Source organism: Triturus cristatus, chromosome 3_2, assembly GCF_964204655.1.
Source record: "Triturus cristatus chromosome 3_2, aTriCri1.1, whole genome shotgun sequence".
In the NCBI taxonomy this organism is placed as follows: Eukaryota; Metazoa; Chordata; class Amphibia; order Caudata; family Salamandridae; genus Triturus; species Triturus cristatus.
The window spans coordinates 1,085,875,965-1,085,891,070 of record NC_140584.1 but is presented as its reverse complement, the minus strand read 5'-3'; the positions used below and the strand labels follow the sequence as shown (position 1 = coordinate 1,085,891,070).

Here is a 15,106-nt window from a genome sequence, read left to right as displayed (position 1 = left end):
GTTTCCGTATGGCAGTTTTAATGAAGGGTGGGGTTGCTGAAAGTGGGCGCCTGGAGTCCCTCGGAGGGTGAAGATTGGGGGGGGGGGGGGCTCCCCGTTATTGATTGTTAGTCGCTCGGCGGTGCCTTCGCCTGGGTTCAGCCAGCAGCCGATAGTTGCTGACGGGGCTCCTGTGAGCGGTGGATGGTGCTCCCTGCGCATCGCATTGACCATCCCCGATCCCTACTGGCGGGGTGGTGGGGGGTTGTACAGGGTGCTTTCTAGTTTTAGAGGTCCCTATCGATCCATTGAGTTAGATGGGCAGCATACCACCCCTCCCCCCTTTCACGGTCACTCGATTTCTACTTGCACATGACCGGAGCCTTCTGCCCCACTATCCCCCTCCGAGTCTCACTCCGGGGGAGCTTCTGTGTTGCATCTTAGGGCATCAGATAGTGTATCCAACTATTGGGGAGTGTGTGGTGGATCGAGAGGCGCACTCCTGGTTGTGGGTCACTGTGTCCGGAGTGGTTCGCGTTGGTGAGGGAGGCTAGCCGTATTTTTGTGCGATGTCTGTTTGGGAGGTTGTGGCATTATTTGTTCTACCACGAGCCCTTTAATAACCTTTTCCCCACTGGCTTCCGGTGTGTTGTGGGGGTCGAAGGTTCGCGCTAGACCGAGGTTGCTATGCTAAGCTTGTTTTGGGGGACGGGGTGGCGATGGCTGGTCTTATTATTTTATTTATTTATTTATAGTGAGGTGGACTGAATCGCTGTCCGTGGTGGGAAGAGGGTGTTTTCTTAGCAGGGGGTAGTTCGGGGTGGTGGGTAGAAGCTGGCACTCGTTTCTTTTGGAGAATAGGGTGCCCTTTTGCCCTACATGGGGACACTAGCCTACAGTGTGAGAGGTCTCCACTTCTGACTCAGGATTAGACTCACCCATCCAAAGCTTGAGAATGGGAGGGGGTTGTTTAATTGCAAGGGCTCAGACTGCTGTATGGAGAGAGAGGATGGGAGGCCCCCTCTTGTCTGTGGGGATCCCCTCTGGACACAGGTGTCCGGGTTTAAGCCGCCCTCCCCGCTGTCTGCCTGCCCAGACTGTCCTTGCAGCCCTGAGGAATGTGGCCTCAGTGTGGGAATCCGGCTTCGGCCCCAGACAGCAGCCGCAGAGCAGGCTCGGATCAATAGACATTCACACAAACTTCAGGGGGCAGCACCAGGACACAAAGCGGCGTGTTTATCATCGCTTGTCGCAGACACGGCTCGCGGCTTTTACGGGGACGCTTGGAATCGGACTCTTTTTTTTTTTTTTTTTTTTTTTTTTTTTTTTAACGCTCATTAGATGCTGGGATTGCTTGTCCGGTCCGAAATCATGCCCCGAACAGCTGTTGCTGAACCTAGTAAACAAAGGGATCAAACTGTACATTTCAGGAACCTTTTCGTTGTCCTTTGTGTTTTCATTATTGCATTTGATGACACTTTTTTTTTTCTTCTTCAATTGGATCAGAATTTGAAAGTGGATCAGTTTACCGCAAACTGTACACGGTTGTACATCGCTTAAAACGCACCTCGCCGGCATTTTAATTTGTTAACTCATATAAACTTGAACTCAAATTAAATTGCCATTTTGGTTCGTGAGTAAGACGATGATTGTGACAAAAAATGTATCATTTAGATTTTAGTTCTCTGTCAACGGCCTTGAATTTAATAAAACAAGACGCTGCGTTGGAACCTGCCTTACATTTTGCTACTGCCATTTTGTGAACCGTGAAACATTTTTTTGTTTAAAGCATTTTTCCGTACTTGGGGAAAATTCACTATTTAAAATTTATATCGATAATGAGATTAATATTCGTACTGGTTGACTCACTTGAATGTATGTGCATGTTTAGTTCGCAAAAGAAAAAATGACCACACTTTTTGGGTCTAGTCGGAAGTGGAATACAATGATATAACAGATAGTCCTATAATATCGGAACGGCACGCTCAGTTATTTCTTCTCATTTTTAATCGATCTGTAATACACTCACAGAGCAGCCTGACTTTATACTAGTTTGGTGCCACATGTACATAAGAAAGCGTAAACCCGATTTAGTCTTATAAGACTTTTATCGGCATATAATGATGCGGTTGTAGCTTTACACTAACTGTACTAAACTTGAGATTGATGATGGACTTTTTTTAGGGGGCTCTTATTTTATGTATGTTTTCTACTAGTATGCTGAAGTTGTGTATGATTTTGTTGTAATATGGTCGTGTTCAACACGAGCGAGACAGTTTTTTTTTTATATATCATGCGAGTAGGTTAACCTGTGAAAGTTAATTGTACAATAGCAAGCATTTAATATGTGCTATGTAGTCTTAACAGTTTGTATGCCAGAAAAAAAGGGTATCGGTGGTGATTCCATGCTTTGAAACTGTAAAGCTCTATAGTAGAAAATAGAGCTGTAATGGAGTGTTTACATTTCATGGGTTTGCAGAGCGTGAAATTAGCAGTGGTGTAAGGTCACTGAATGCCATCTTCATTCTCGGAGGGACCATCGGATGACCCTCTTTGGTCTAGGGCTGTTCGCACCATTGCTCATTCTGCAACCCATTTTATTCTCTTGTTCCAGAACTTTAAATTACTAGGGTTGATAAAGAACATACCAACTGCTACTTAAACGTTCGTGAAATGTGGCCCCTCATCAGTTTTAGATTACATTATGCGTTGGTGGTATCAATTTTCAGCACACTTTGATGACTTATTTAAAAACAAAAACAATTCAACTTTTTTTTTGAGAATAGTATTTGAAAAACGTAAATTTGAAATGCCTACCACCATGAACTGTAGAACTGTTCTAAACACTTTAGGGACTCTTTGACCAAATGGAGAAAAAGCTGAGTTAGTTTATAAAGTGACAGACATACAATGCGACCTGCAATGCCCCAAATTAATAGTGTGTTAGAGGAGTAGGCCCTACTTATTGCACCTGAAAAAATAATCTGACTCTTCGGGGTTCAGAATTTATCATGTGCAATAAATGGGATCTATTCCAATTCTTGGGGGATAACCAGGATATGTTGTTGTGGTCTACAATTTACAGTGAATACTATGATGTTTTCCCTTTACTTATGGTGTTGTATAATTTTGTACTTGTAATGCGTGATAACACTTACATGCGCACCAGCCTTTTCTGAAATCTTTTTCTGTGTCTTTTGGTTGTAGATGTCTGCACTGTCAAATAGTATGTGGTTCTAATTTGTTGCACGCATAGTTGAAACCTTTTAGAATATGTGGTAAAGCGCAGGTGCATGTACTTCTGTAGACCATTTCATTAGTGCATAAAGACAATATTGGAAATATCCACTGATCAGCCAATATCAGATTTGTTGGGAAATTAAAAAGAGAGCTGAAAAGCTGCTTCTCTTTTTAAATTTTGTTGTTGTTTGGGACTGGTTGCAGTTGATGCTCTAGTTGCTTCTTGCACTGCTGCAGTAGACATTGTGAGATAATAAAAAAAAGTCAAGTGTAATGTTTTGCTACACGACTGATGTAATGTTATTATTACAGGCTAGTGAATAATGTTACAAATTGTAGAAAAAGAGGCAGGATTTTAAACATACCTGCTGTGATGGGTAGTGGTAACATGATAGTTGGTCCCTGAATAGGTCACATACAACCTACGGCATCAAAAAGTGACTGCCTCCCATTTCCTTATAGTAGTCCTTTATAGAAGGAGGAATAATCTCATAAACCAACCAGGTGATTTCTAGATTCTAACTTACACTTTGAAGAAAGCAATCCCGCTAACCAATTGATGCATGGTCTGAAGCTCACACCATTAGAAATAACTTTTCGTAAACACCTTCTGGGATTACTGCATTTTAGTCGTAACAAGAGAATGGTTTTATGCTATGTAGTGCCTTGACTGCAACGGAACGGTAGTCCATAAATGGGTACCCAGTCATGGGCGTCTAGTCGACTAGATGGGAAGTTTGTAGCAGAAGACCTTAGTGGAAATGACAAGGCCACAGAGACGTGCAGTTAAGAGCAAGAGAGGATCAAAGAAAAAATCTAGAGGGGGGGGGAGGGGGGAGTTAATGCATTTGAAAGTAATTCAGGATTATGAGCATCAAAGTTCTGGTGATGAAAATGGCTATGAGATTGGCTATGATCTGTCTGCTTAGTGTGTGGTGGAAGCTTCGTCTTCTGCTCCGTATATTGTCGGAAGCTCGTGCTATGGCTGTCTGTATTGTAATGCCTGAAAGAACCTAGGCATTATACAAAAGCCAAAACTATGTAGATTGAAGGAAGATTGTTTTGCCTCCAGTGAAGCGTAGAAGGTGTACCACAATCTCTTCTACTGTCACTGCTTCTCCATCTGGTCCTGGCTTTGTGCCTGTCCAGTTGGTGCCTGCTGGTACTAGTTCCAATATAACTTGCCTGACAGGTACTCAATCTCTAGTAGGCACCAACATTTTCCATACCGCCTTTCTAGATAATTTCCTGCCTTGATTTGTTGATGCTTTGAAGTCTGTCACCAATCCGTCTAGGGGTGATCAAACCGAGATTATTGACAAATATGACAAATGCCCATTCTCCTAGTGAGACACACTCTGAAGGTCACTGAGCTATGACCATTATGCCCAACAATGGGTTGAAGGCAGAGTGGGTGATTTAAGGGGCCATGTTTCTGTGGCTACATTGAGCTCGAGGGGGAGGGTTTCCCGCCCCTCTTCAGGCACTGTCGCCCATCAGCTTTATGATGCTGACATGTCAGGGGCACCCGATAGTGGGAGAGTTATCCCGGGAGGCGCTGGCACATCTCCAACTTATGATCTTCCAGCTCTCATATCAACTGTTAGCCAAAAGGGGCATGGGGGCGATAATGTGGGTAGTACCTGGCCCCATGATCCCTGACAACGTTGTACTTAATCTTCAGCAGCTGCACTCCATACACCATACAGATGGCGAATGCTCCTCCCCTCTCCCCATATGTGTTAGTCATACGTCCAGCTTAAAAATAAGATGATGCATTGGTTCACTCCAAAACCAACCTTTCCCTTTTGGAAGCCCATAATGTCTTGATGGTCCGTTGTGTTAAATGGGTTGGTTCACCTATCATGGATTTGGAGGGTGGCTGTGTGGTAATTCATTTCGATGCAAAAGTTTGGCACAAAGATTTAGCCTAACACAATCTGATGAATGATTCACTGGGTTCCATCAAGTTATTGCCCCTTGGGTTTTTCTGTAGGCACTTACGGGATAATGACAATTTAGCCCATCTATTTCCTAGTGCTCTTCATCCTCGTGCCTCTTTTCCCACCAAGACTCGGTATGCCGATTTTACTAATCTTTCTGATGCTTACTGACAGTCCATAATCATCCTTTCTAAACTTGCTCAGATTGGGCCATTGGTCATGTCTTCGACCCAAGATCCATCACAGTAATAGAACTAAGGATGATTCAGCTCAAAACCCTATTTTGAAAATGGCAGCCCCCTTACTAACAAGGAAAATATAGGCATCAAATCCATCGTAAACACAAGGAGATGATGGACGGAGCACTGAAACCTTTCAGACACTCCCCTCCAGTTACAGATCTGGGTTAAATCCATCTTCGTTCTTTATCTCACCTCGCCATCCCAGTTCAGGCACAGATATATGCAAATCAGTATTGACCCTGTGCCTCATGGGAACAGTCCAGCCCGAACTGCCAAGCCATGGCTTCCCAGGAGCGGAAAATCCATCGTACCAACTGGTCCCAATTTCATGTCTTTAAATGGGTGTCTCCCTGTTGGCAAAGGAAATTTGGTCATCAAAATTATACCAACTGGTTCTAATTCTGTGTCTTCACTCACAGCATTACAAACCCTGATTGAAAATCCCTGCTGAAAGTAAAAGTGCAGTTAAGATAGTGGGCTCTCCTAGTTGGTCCGACATTCCTTTTTAGGTCGAGCCTGGGCAGCGCACTCCACCCATATTTATCATTGGCTTTTGTCTTTGTCAATGCTGGCTTTTGATTCGGTAATCAGTTTGTTAGTCCCTCCTTAGTACCGCCTTGTCTTCATTTGTAACCTCCCATGAGGACTCGCCCTTTTACTTCGGTTGTTACACGATCTGTGTTATTTACTTTGTAAGAACTATTTTCTTTATTGGGTTTTGACCTACTGCAGGCAGGATGTGCCTTCCTTATATCGAGCACGCCATGCGTGCTTTCACTTTCCAAGCAGCCGGGACAATGGCGGCCGCTTGTTTGCAATGCCATTGGTCTCGCATTTAGGAGAGTTTGAGCTGTTGGCATTGTTATCTGACAATAGCTTAAACTCTCGCAAATGTGGCACCTATTGCTTTACAAATATTTTTTTGTGGGGGGTGTTTCCAAGCACCCCATGCCATGCTTGCACTTATTAGAAGCCACGCCCCTTTCTTTAGATTCAACTCGTCTAAAAAGTGGGGTGGCCTCTTACTAAGTTCAAGCGCGGCATGGGGCACACGGAAACAAACAATATTTGCAATACAATAGGTCTCATTTGCGAGAATTTAAGCTATTGACATTTACAGTGCCAATAGCGCGAACTCTTGTGAATGCGAGATCTATTGCATTGCAACTGCTTGTTTTATATCCTTCTAACATCACAAAACACTATCGGCAATTCATGAGTCCATTCCTACTGCTACTAGTTTTCCTTCACCATAGATCTTAACCATAGTTGTCACCTGGCCGACCTCATCCATGTTATTTCATGGAATTCAGCTGGTTTGAGGAGCAAGCTGTTATTCCCTGACTGCTATAGTGTAGCTACAACAGCCCAAATAATATGCTTACAAGAAAACTGGGCCATGAGTGATATTAATAGCACCACCACCCTCACAACACACTTCGTACGCTACAAAAAGACTCCAAACCGTATGTATAAAACACTGGTCTTTGTATTATACACACATAATGAAATCAACAAGATGTATACATTGAGATCGTAAACGATCTGTACATTGAATAAGTACTTTACAGTTGTATGCGATTGTTGAGCTTGTCAAAAAAGTTGTCTCGTTCTCAATGCATCTCCCAGACGTCTTTTGGTAGTGTCTTATGGAAAACAATACAAAGAGGCGCAGTTTGCTTGGAAAAAGGAGCTATAGGGGAAGGCAGTTGGACGAAGCTGCTGCCACCAATTACTACATTTTGTTTTGGAAGACGATTAACCCTTCTTTTCTAATGCAGGCACTGGCCGATCACTTTTCTAGCAGCTTTAGTTTTTCACATATACCATTCCCAGCGGATATGGATCTATCCCAATCTAGCCAATTTAATATCCGCTGTAAGCCCATAACCTCCATGTTAGATGAAGTTATTAGGGCCATCATGAAGAGTGCCAGCGGAAAGCAGCAAGGCCGGGTGGTGACCTATGGGCACCGATCCTGACACAAGTACTGAACGGGCAAGCCAATGATCATATTCTTACAACCTGAGCAGAGTTATTGGTGACCCCGATTTTCAAAAAAGGTTCTAAAGGTGACCCTAAATGCTACTGCCCATTTCCCTCTCAGACTCCTCTGCCAAGGTTCTGGGCAGAGTAATCATGGAAAGGTTAGAAGATTGAACTCAGGCCAACTGCGTGCTTATAGAGTCTCAATATCGGTTTTGAGTGGATTGGGGACGGTTAAATAGCTTGTCAATCTGGACCACCTTATGGGGAAATGCACAAGGGCCAAGCCTGGCAACCTACATTTATGTCTTTAAAAACATTTTTTTTTATAGAACTGAGTGGTCCCCGTTAACACAGTATCCATATCATATAAAACACCTTTACATATGGATTGAATTACAATTTTCGTATATTGGTACACCCCCATACACCTGCTCATAAATGTCCGTTCTGTCGTTGTTCACGCAGCTACATCTCCACAGTAGGAGAGGTGCATATCTCCCCCCCGGTAAGTGTTCCATTTGCCCCACTTCTTGGGGCAACCTCTGGATTTAAATGCTTCCTTTTCGCAAATCATGCATTTATCTAACTCCTTAGCCCATCCCCCCCCATGGTCGGCACCTCAGTTGCTCCCCAATGTATAAAAATTGCACGTTTCCCTAATGTATAACCCAGGGTGACCCATTGCTGTTCCACAGCAGTGAGGTCTATTGGCTCCCAAATATTCAGAAGCTCCAATCTGTGTCAGTGGGGTATCCTTCCCAATAGCCCTGTGCATGTGTCGTGTGGCTCCATCCCAGAGAACCTTTGTGTAAACCATCCCATAGAGTGTGGTACAGGGTGGTCTCCTCGAGACACTGTTGCAGGCAAAGTGCATTTTTCCTGCCCCAGATCTTCATAAGTGTGGCCCGGTGAAATACGATCTATGCAGTACCTTCAATTGGATAAGTCCGAATTTAAGAGGAATGGCTGCCTCTCTCGGAGACATAAGTGCAGATTGCCAATCCTCGTCCTCTAATGGGGCTATGTCAGCCTGCCATTGTTCGCGAAGGCTCCGAAGTGGGTCTGGCAGATTATTTCTTAACTTACGATAGGTCAATGATATCGCTTTTTTCTTCAGGGGTTCTGAGAGTAACCTAGCCTCCAGGGGTGAGGACTCCGGTATTTCCCCAGTCTCAGAGTGCAGCAGTGAGGGCATGGCAGATTTGCAGACCACGAACCCCCTCCACCCGGCCAGGTCATGGTCTTATTCCAGTTGTGCAAATGGCACCATTTTCCCCTTTTTCCAAAGGTGACCGATGGTAGAGATACTGATAGTGTCCCATCTGTCAAACCCGGGTTGATGACAGTGTCCCAAGTTTTTGTGTCCACCACAGCGGGGTGGCCTGAGTTAGGGTATCCAGCCAGACACGTTTCCTGTTGGCCTGCCTCCAGATAGCAATAGTTTGAGCTGTAGGGCCGAAGAATCGGTTCCTCTTGGTCTTTGAATACAGAGCCCCTAGATATCCCTCCCTCCCCATCTGGTATTTATCCAGAAGATGAGCTGGGTCTGTCGGGGATACGATACATCCAGTGATTCACCACCACCAACTGTGAAGCCCAGTAGTAGAGGCGTACATCTGGTAGAGCGTTTTCTCTTCTCCCCCCCCCCCCCCCCTCCCCACCCTTCATACCAACTCCTGGTCAATTTAAGCAGGGCTATGCGGGGCGCCCTCCCATCCCACAGCAGGGACCTCACTTTGCTCTCAACGTTCCTAAAATAGTACTCTAAGATTTCCATCGGACAGTCCTGAAGTATGTATAAAAACCGAAGGAGCGCAAGCATTTTGAAAAGGGCAACTCGACCCAGTAGGGAGAGAGGCAGAGTCCTCCAGTGCTTAACATTGTTCCTTAGCCTACCCAGGGGTGCAGCTCGATTTTTAGTGTGGAAAATGTTAGGATCTGGGGTGACGTAGATTCCCAAATAGTGGAACCCTTCATCCGCCACCTCCACCTTACATTTATGTTTTGTTTACCTGCCAAGTGCCTTTGATCTGCTAAATCACACAAACCTGGGGCCGACCTAAGCCTCCATGGGAACACCTTCTGAAATGGTTTCTTTGATATCCCAGCTTTACAGGAATCTATTGGCGAGGGTGCGCTATGGGCCTAACGGGGAGTGTTCCCCACCATTGAGTATAAGGTGAGGAGTTCAGCAGTGGTGCTTGTTGGCATCTTTCCTGTTCTCCCTGTATATAAACAGAGCGGACAGATTGCTTCAGGGTGTGGCCGCTGACCCTCCACATGTCAATGGCAGGGCAGTCCTTTGTTTTCCTACCTGTGTATTCTCTTTACTACTAGCGGTTCTTGGACTAAGCACATCGAAAGCAAAGGCAAAAGATGGCGTGGTCCTCTGAGGGTATCTTCAGGTTTGTCTTCAAATTAGTTTAACTAATCTGGGACATGGTGCTATCCATAGAGCCCAATGTACAGCAGCAGCATCCTGTGGCAGTGGAGTGTAGGGCTCACTGTTCCTCAATCCACACCGGCTGATATAGTATATACCGAGTTGGGGTTGCCATATTTGGAAGACCTACTTTTATTGAAACCTATACAGCCATGGCACTCTGTTTGGTGCAAAGAGGAGACGGGGGTCACAAAAACAATCATACAAGGTTGTTAAGTCTGGGTAGTGCAATTAGAATTCCGTGGCTCTTGTGTATCTCCAGAGAGTTGGCCCAGTTTGATGACATCCTGTCCTTAGATTGTCCAGGCAGTATATGGTGCTTCAGCAAGAGGGATTTTAAGCTAATGCTTCTTAATAAAAAATCTGTTGTCAGAAGTACTAATGTCCTTCCAAGGCACTCTGAATGCTTTTTTTTGTGTGACATCAAACGATGGGCTACACCAGAAATTGCTGTCTACAATTGTTAAAGCTGAAATAAAGAGGTCTTCAAACAAGTTCAGTCCTGGATAATCTACAGTATGATTTTTTTTTTTCGGTTCCGCTGCAGCAGTGGAGTCTTAAGCATTCGCCATAAAGTCTGCTTCAGCTTACAAACTACTCCGCTTATATACATTTGTAGTCACATAGGAAATAGTGGAAACCAATGAGCTCAAAACATTATCATAAAATACAAAGGTCCTTGAGAAACGCAGCTGTAGCAGGAAGATTTCAGACGACTTTCCATTTATCCTTAACAGTATTTGATTGGTTTCCTTCATTTTTCGCAATGTCTGGCTACACTTTAAACAAACCATTATTCACTGAGCTTGTCAACACAATGGGTAGTTTGTAGTATTTATAATTAATCTCATAAGAACATGTGTGCAGCATTGGTTTCCCTACCAGGTCCCAGGCCCTGGTGAAAGTTAACTAAACAAAGTGAGCGAGAAATACTTTCCTTAAGTGCTATTTTAACGAGAAAGAAAACGCTCGGCAGTCAAATTTTACCATGGGCACATAATTTACCCAACCTTTCCATGAACCCAGCTGCACTCCGCTAAACTAGATGAACGTGTTTATCAGCAGAATAAATTGATGTAAAAGATACAGAAGTGAAAAAAACTATAAAAAGGACGATCTCTCTCAATCTTCCGTTTTAAATTCTCTTTTTACACGAGCATTCACTCTATCATCTGCCAAATTTCAGGCTGATGGGGGTTTATTTCTGACACCATAGCTTTACTTGCAGTAACATGAGGCTTAGGGACATATTCTGAAATACATGCAGGGAATACATTTACGAAAATACATATAGTGGCCATTACTGCCAAGCTAATAGTCCTTTCAATAACAATGAACCTCAAGACCCAAAGAAGGCCCCATAATCATGCCAGACATTTTTCAGTTGCCTCATGCATGTGATGCCCAATAGTATGCACATTTTCCAATGCCTTATACCCAGTTGGTGCATTATCTGGAATTTAAAGGCAACAAAACCATTTTAATCATCCTACAAACTCCACCCTTCTCAGCTGACATGTCTAAAACCAACCAGTTTTGTGGAACGACGGCCTTCATAGCAACCGTTTCAACCGTTGGGTTTCCCAATGCTGCTGAGGTTTAATTTATAGTTTCCTCTAGTAATGTACAGAATTGTCTCATTTGTGTGTAATTAAGAGCTACTTTCTGCATTATCCCATTCCCTAAGTCACTGGCTTCTTGGGATGTATCCACCTGGTTTATTTTTCTCTTTCTCCTAAGTATGGAATTAGGTTTTACCAATGAATGTTTTTGTAAGTGTTTTTTTTTTAATTGGTTGTTGTCATATGGTGGGGAATACCCATCCTATTTAACAGGAACTTCCCCAATCTTTTGGCAACAAGGTATATGCTCTTTTCTCACATATAAAATACACCTGGTTTCCCAGGTACATGGGATAGCCTAATGAAGAGGTTTGGCTATTGTGAAAGTACTGTTTACTAAACGAAGAAAGTGAATGTGAACAGTTACTCCCCTTTAATCTCCATACTAATCCCGGAAGTACCTGGACAGGAGTGGCTGTACCATTCCATGTTAAATCCAGGAGTCTGCTGTGATGTGTTATATTTATTATTAAGGGTTCTTCTTCCTTATTTCCTGACCTAGCCCATTTTATACAGGCAGAAGGTATAGTAACATATTATATTTTGATGATGATTTTATTGTGGATGTTCTAATTCTTCCCTGCCCCGTCCCAAAATTAAGATTCTTAAATAAAGAACAAAATGCATAGCGTGATACTTTAAATAGTAGAGGCATATATAACAAATGGAAACCCTTTTTCACCTTGACGGGCATCTGCATACATATCCGGCAATCTGAAACGCTAATTTATTTATATAATACATTCATCAATTGTATTGCAACATTGTCCCTATACGCCGCATGATGATACTGGTGTAGCTTTGTCCGACACATCAATTCTGCCTTTAGTTTGTTGCTCTGTCACTAAAATACAATTAATTCTGTCATTTGATCCTCCATGGACAAAGGCATCAATGTGGCTGGGTTCAAAGAACAATGCAAAGTAATATTGTCAGGTGAAAATATAATCCAGTTCATATCTAATCAGTTTGGCATTAGTTAAATGCAGTTTACATGTTTTATTCAACAATGCATCAACGGAGTGAGGTACATACACATTCAATTTATTTCCTAAAACCAAACTCTCACTTTGTACTGCCACCCTCAGACATTTGGGAAGTGCTCTAGCTTCAGGGTCAAATATTGCAGACAGATATGCACACGGTATCTTAAGACCCCGTGTTTCTGTGTGAGTACTGCAAGGGCACATCCTTTTTACTCATGTGTAAAGAAGTGAAACTCTTTATTGGAATCTAAAACCCCCAATGTTGGAGGCTCACTGAGAGCGTTTTAAGTTGTGTGAAACCTTTCCAGATGTATCTTGCATCCAGGGGACATAGTCCGTAACATCCTTGTGTGTCGGGTCTTGTAAAGGTTTAGAAATGACGGAGAAATTTGGTATCCACTGCCTGCAATAACCTGCCATTCCTAGAAATGAACATACTTCCATATTGTGTTGTGGTAGCAGGGTGTTGCATTATTGCACGAATACCTTCAGGTGATACTCTCATTCCCCCTTTAGAAATCAGGTGGCCCAAATAGGACCCCCGTTTTTCCCAAAACTGTAATTTCTTTGGGGATGCTTTGTGACCAGGGGATGCTAAGAAGTTACGCAAACTTATAGTAGCCCACTGCACATACACTGTTCTACCGTATCAGCTGCTATAAGGAGAACATATATGTATTGAATCAATGCTTCCCCGGGTTTCCAAAACATGGTGATCAAGGTCAGGGTTTAATATTTGTAAATATATGGAAGGAGATTCTGTATTCTCTTGAGGAGACTGTGTCCAAGAAAAACTGCCCCCCCCCCACCCCCTGAAGGCAAAGGAAAATAAATATTGGCTATCTGGGTGTAGGGGAACGGAGAAGAATACATTTGTAAATTCTGTGACTGAAAAATGAGTGGCCGAAGAGGGTATGGTAGTCTGGTTTGGCACCACAGGAAATCTGGGCTGTACTATCTTTTTAATCTTGTGAAGATCTTGCATAAGGCTCCACACATCAGGCGTTTAGGGGTCCTTACTTCGTTTAGGCACTGGGAGAATCAGAAAATTCCAGATACTCCCCTTTGTCTCTACTAGGACTCCCTCTTTAACCAGTGCTGATGTTATTTCCTGCAAACCATCTCTTTCCCGTGAAATATGGTACTGTGGAACTCGAGGCAGCACAACGTTTTACTTAATAGGCTCAACATTCAATATTCTTCCCACATCAGATTTGTATAAAGCCCAGACATCAACCATTGAATTGTTTTGAACAATAACAGGTAAAAAAGCAAAACCTCATATTCAACTTCAGTATGATGTACATGCATTTGAGTTTTAAATGGATAATCATGACTATTCAAAGAAAACACCCTCCGGTGTACATATTATGACAGCATTCATCTTTCTCAATAAATCCGAACCCAACAAAGTAAAGGTACTTTTGTTAGAAAGCTCAAAATAATGTTCATCCTTAATTTGACCAATGGTAAACGTCACAGGTTGACTAATATGACTTGTAATGGCAACAGTTGAAATCCCTACAGAGGTGTTGGTCATCTTCAAGAGGGTAAGTGGGGAGCAGTTTTAGCTTTTACTTGCGTAAGTGGCACCAGTGTCTATAAGGAACTTAACATTATGACCATAAACTTCTCCTTGAACATAAGGACCCGTCTGGTCAACTGACAATGCATTTGCCTTTACTCTATTTCCCCTCTGGGGCACCTTATGCTTCATAACAGACCTCAACATAGGTGTCCTGTGCAATCATTTGATGTGAAGTCTGCTCATATCGCTGATGAAAATAATTCCTATTTATTGGACCCGACGGGAGCCCTGGATGGGAAGCGGGGGAAGGCAGAAGTAGAACCGGGGTCATCTAAATCCCTCCCACTTTGGGCCTTACAAACCTTCCTCATCTTCTCATAATAGCAATGAACTGATTCGTCCTTCTTTTTTGTTTTGTTTTGTTTTGAAGAACTACCTGGAATATTTTATCCCGGTCAATACGTTTACGAGGTACCAGTTAATTGAGACATTCTAGAACCTTTTGCGGCAGGTCCAAAGTTTCCTGGGAAATGAAACCATCTTCTTGTCTATTTGGTTCTTCCTTTGGTCACTGCACCTCTTTATCAATTTTAACCTTAGCCCACAGTTCTGAAGGTATTATTATGGAAAGCATGGTTTAAAGATCTTTCCAGGTCAGATCACCTAATTTCAATACCTGTTCACCCTTTAAATACCATTCGTCTGGGCTTTCTCGTAAATTAGGAAAATCTTTAGTAAAAGTGTACAAGTTCATCTTTGTCCATGGGGTCTAAACATAATGAAACTTGTAAGTTGCCTTTCCCGGGACATCCCTCATAGGAAGACCCTTACTAGGGGTAGTCTCAGACTCTGGAACTTTCAGTGAACCAAGTGTGTTTGCAGACGTACCATCACCAGACAGATTGTGCTCTGTAACCGTCTGACCAGTAACATATGTCTCTCTTTCATTTTCTGTCTATTCCTCTTTTGCAGACTTTTACCTTCCTTAATCTCTTCCCATTAGTCTGCCTGATCCCTCCATTCCTGTATCTTTGGTTCTCTTCCAGGGGATCTTCATCAATAGTCATAAGCACTAGAATATTCCCGCCCATGCGCGGGACCCCGGAAACATAATCATATATGTGATAAACATAT

At 43.1% G+C, this 15,106-nt stretch overlaps 1 protein-coding gene across 3 annotated transcripts in view; it reads left to right on the top strand.

Annotated features, from left to right (window-relative positions):
- The window catches only part of CUX1 (cut like homeobox 1), a 1,097,219-nt gene that overhangs the window by 1,071 nt on the left and 1,081,042 nt on the right, over positions 1–15,106 (top strand). The gene's annotated exons all lie outside the window — the stretch shown is intronic.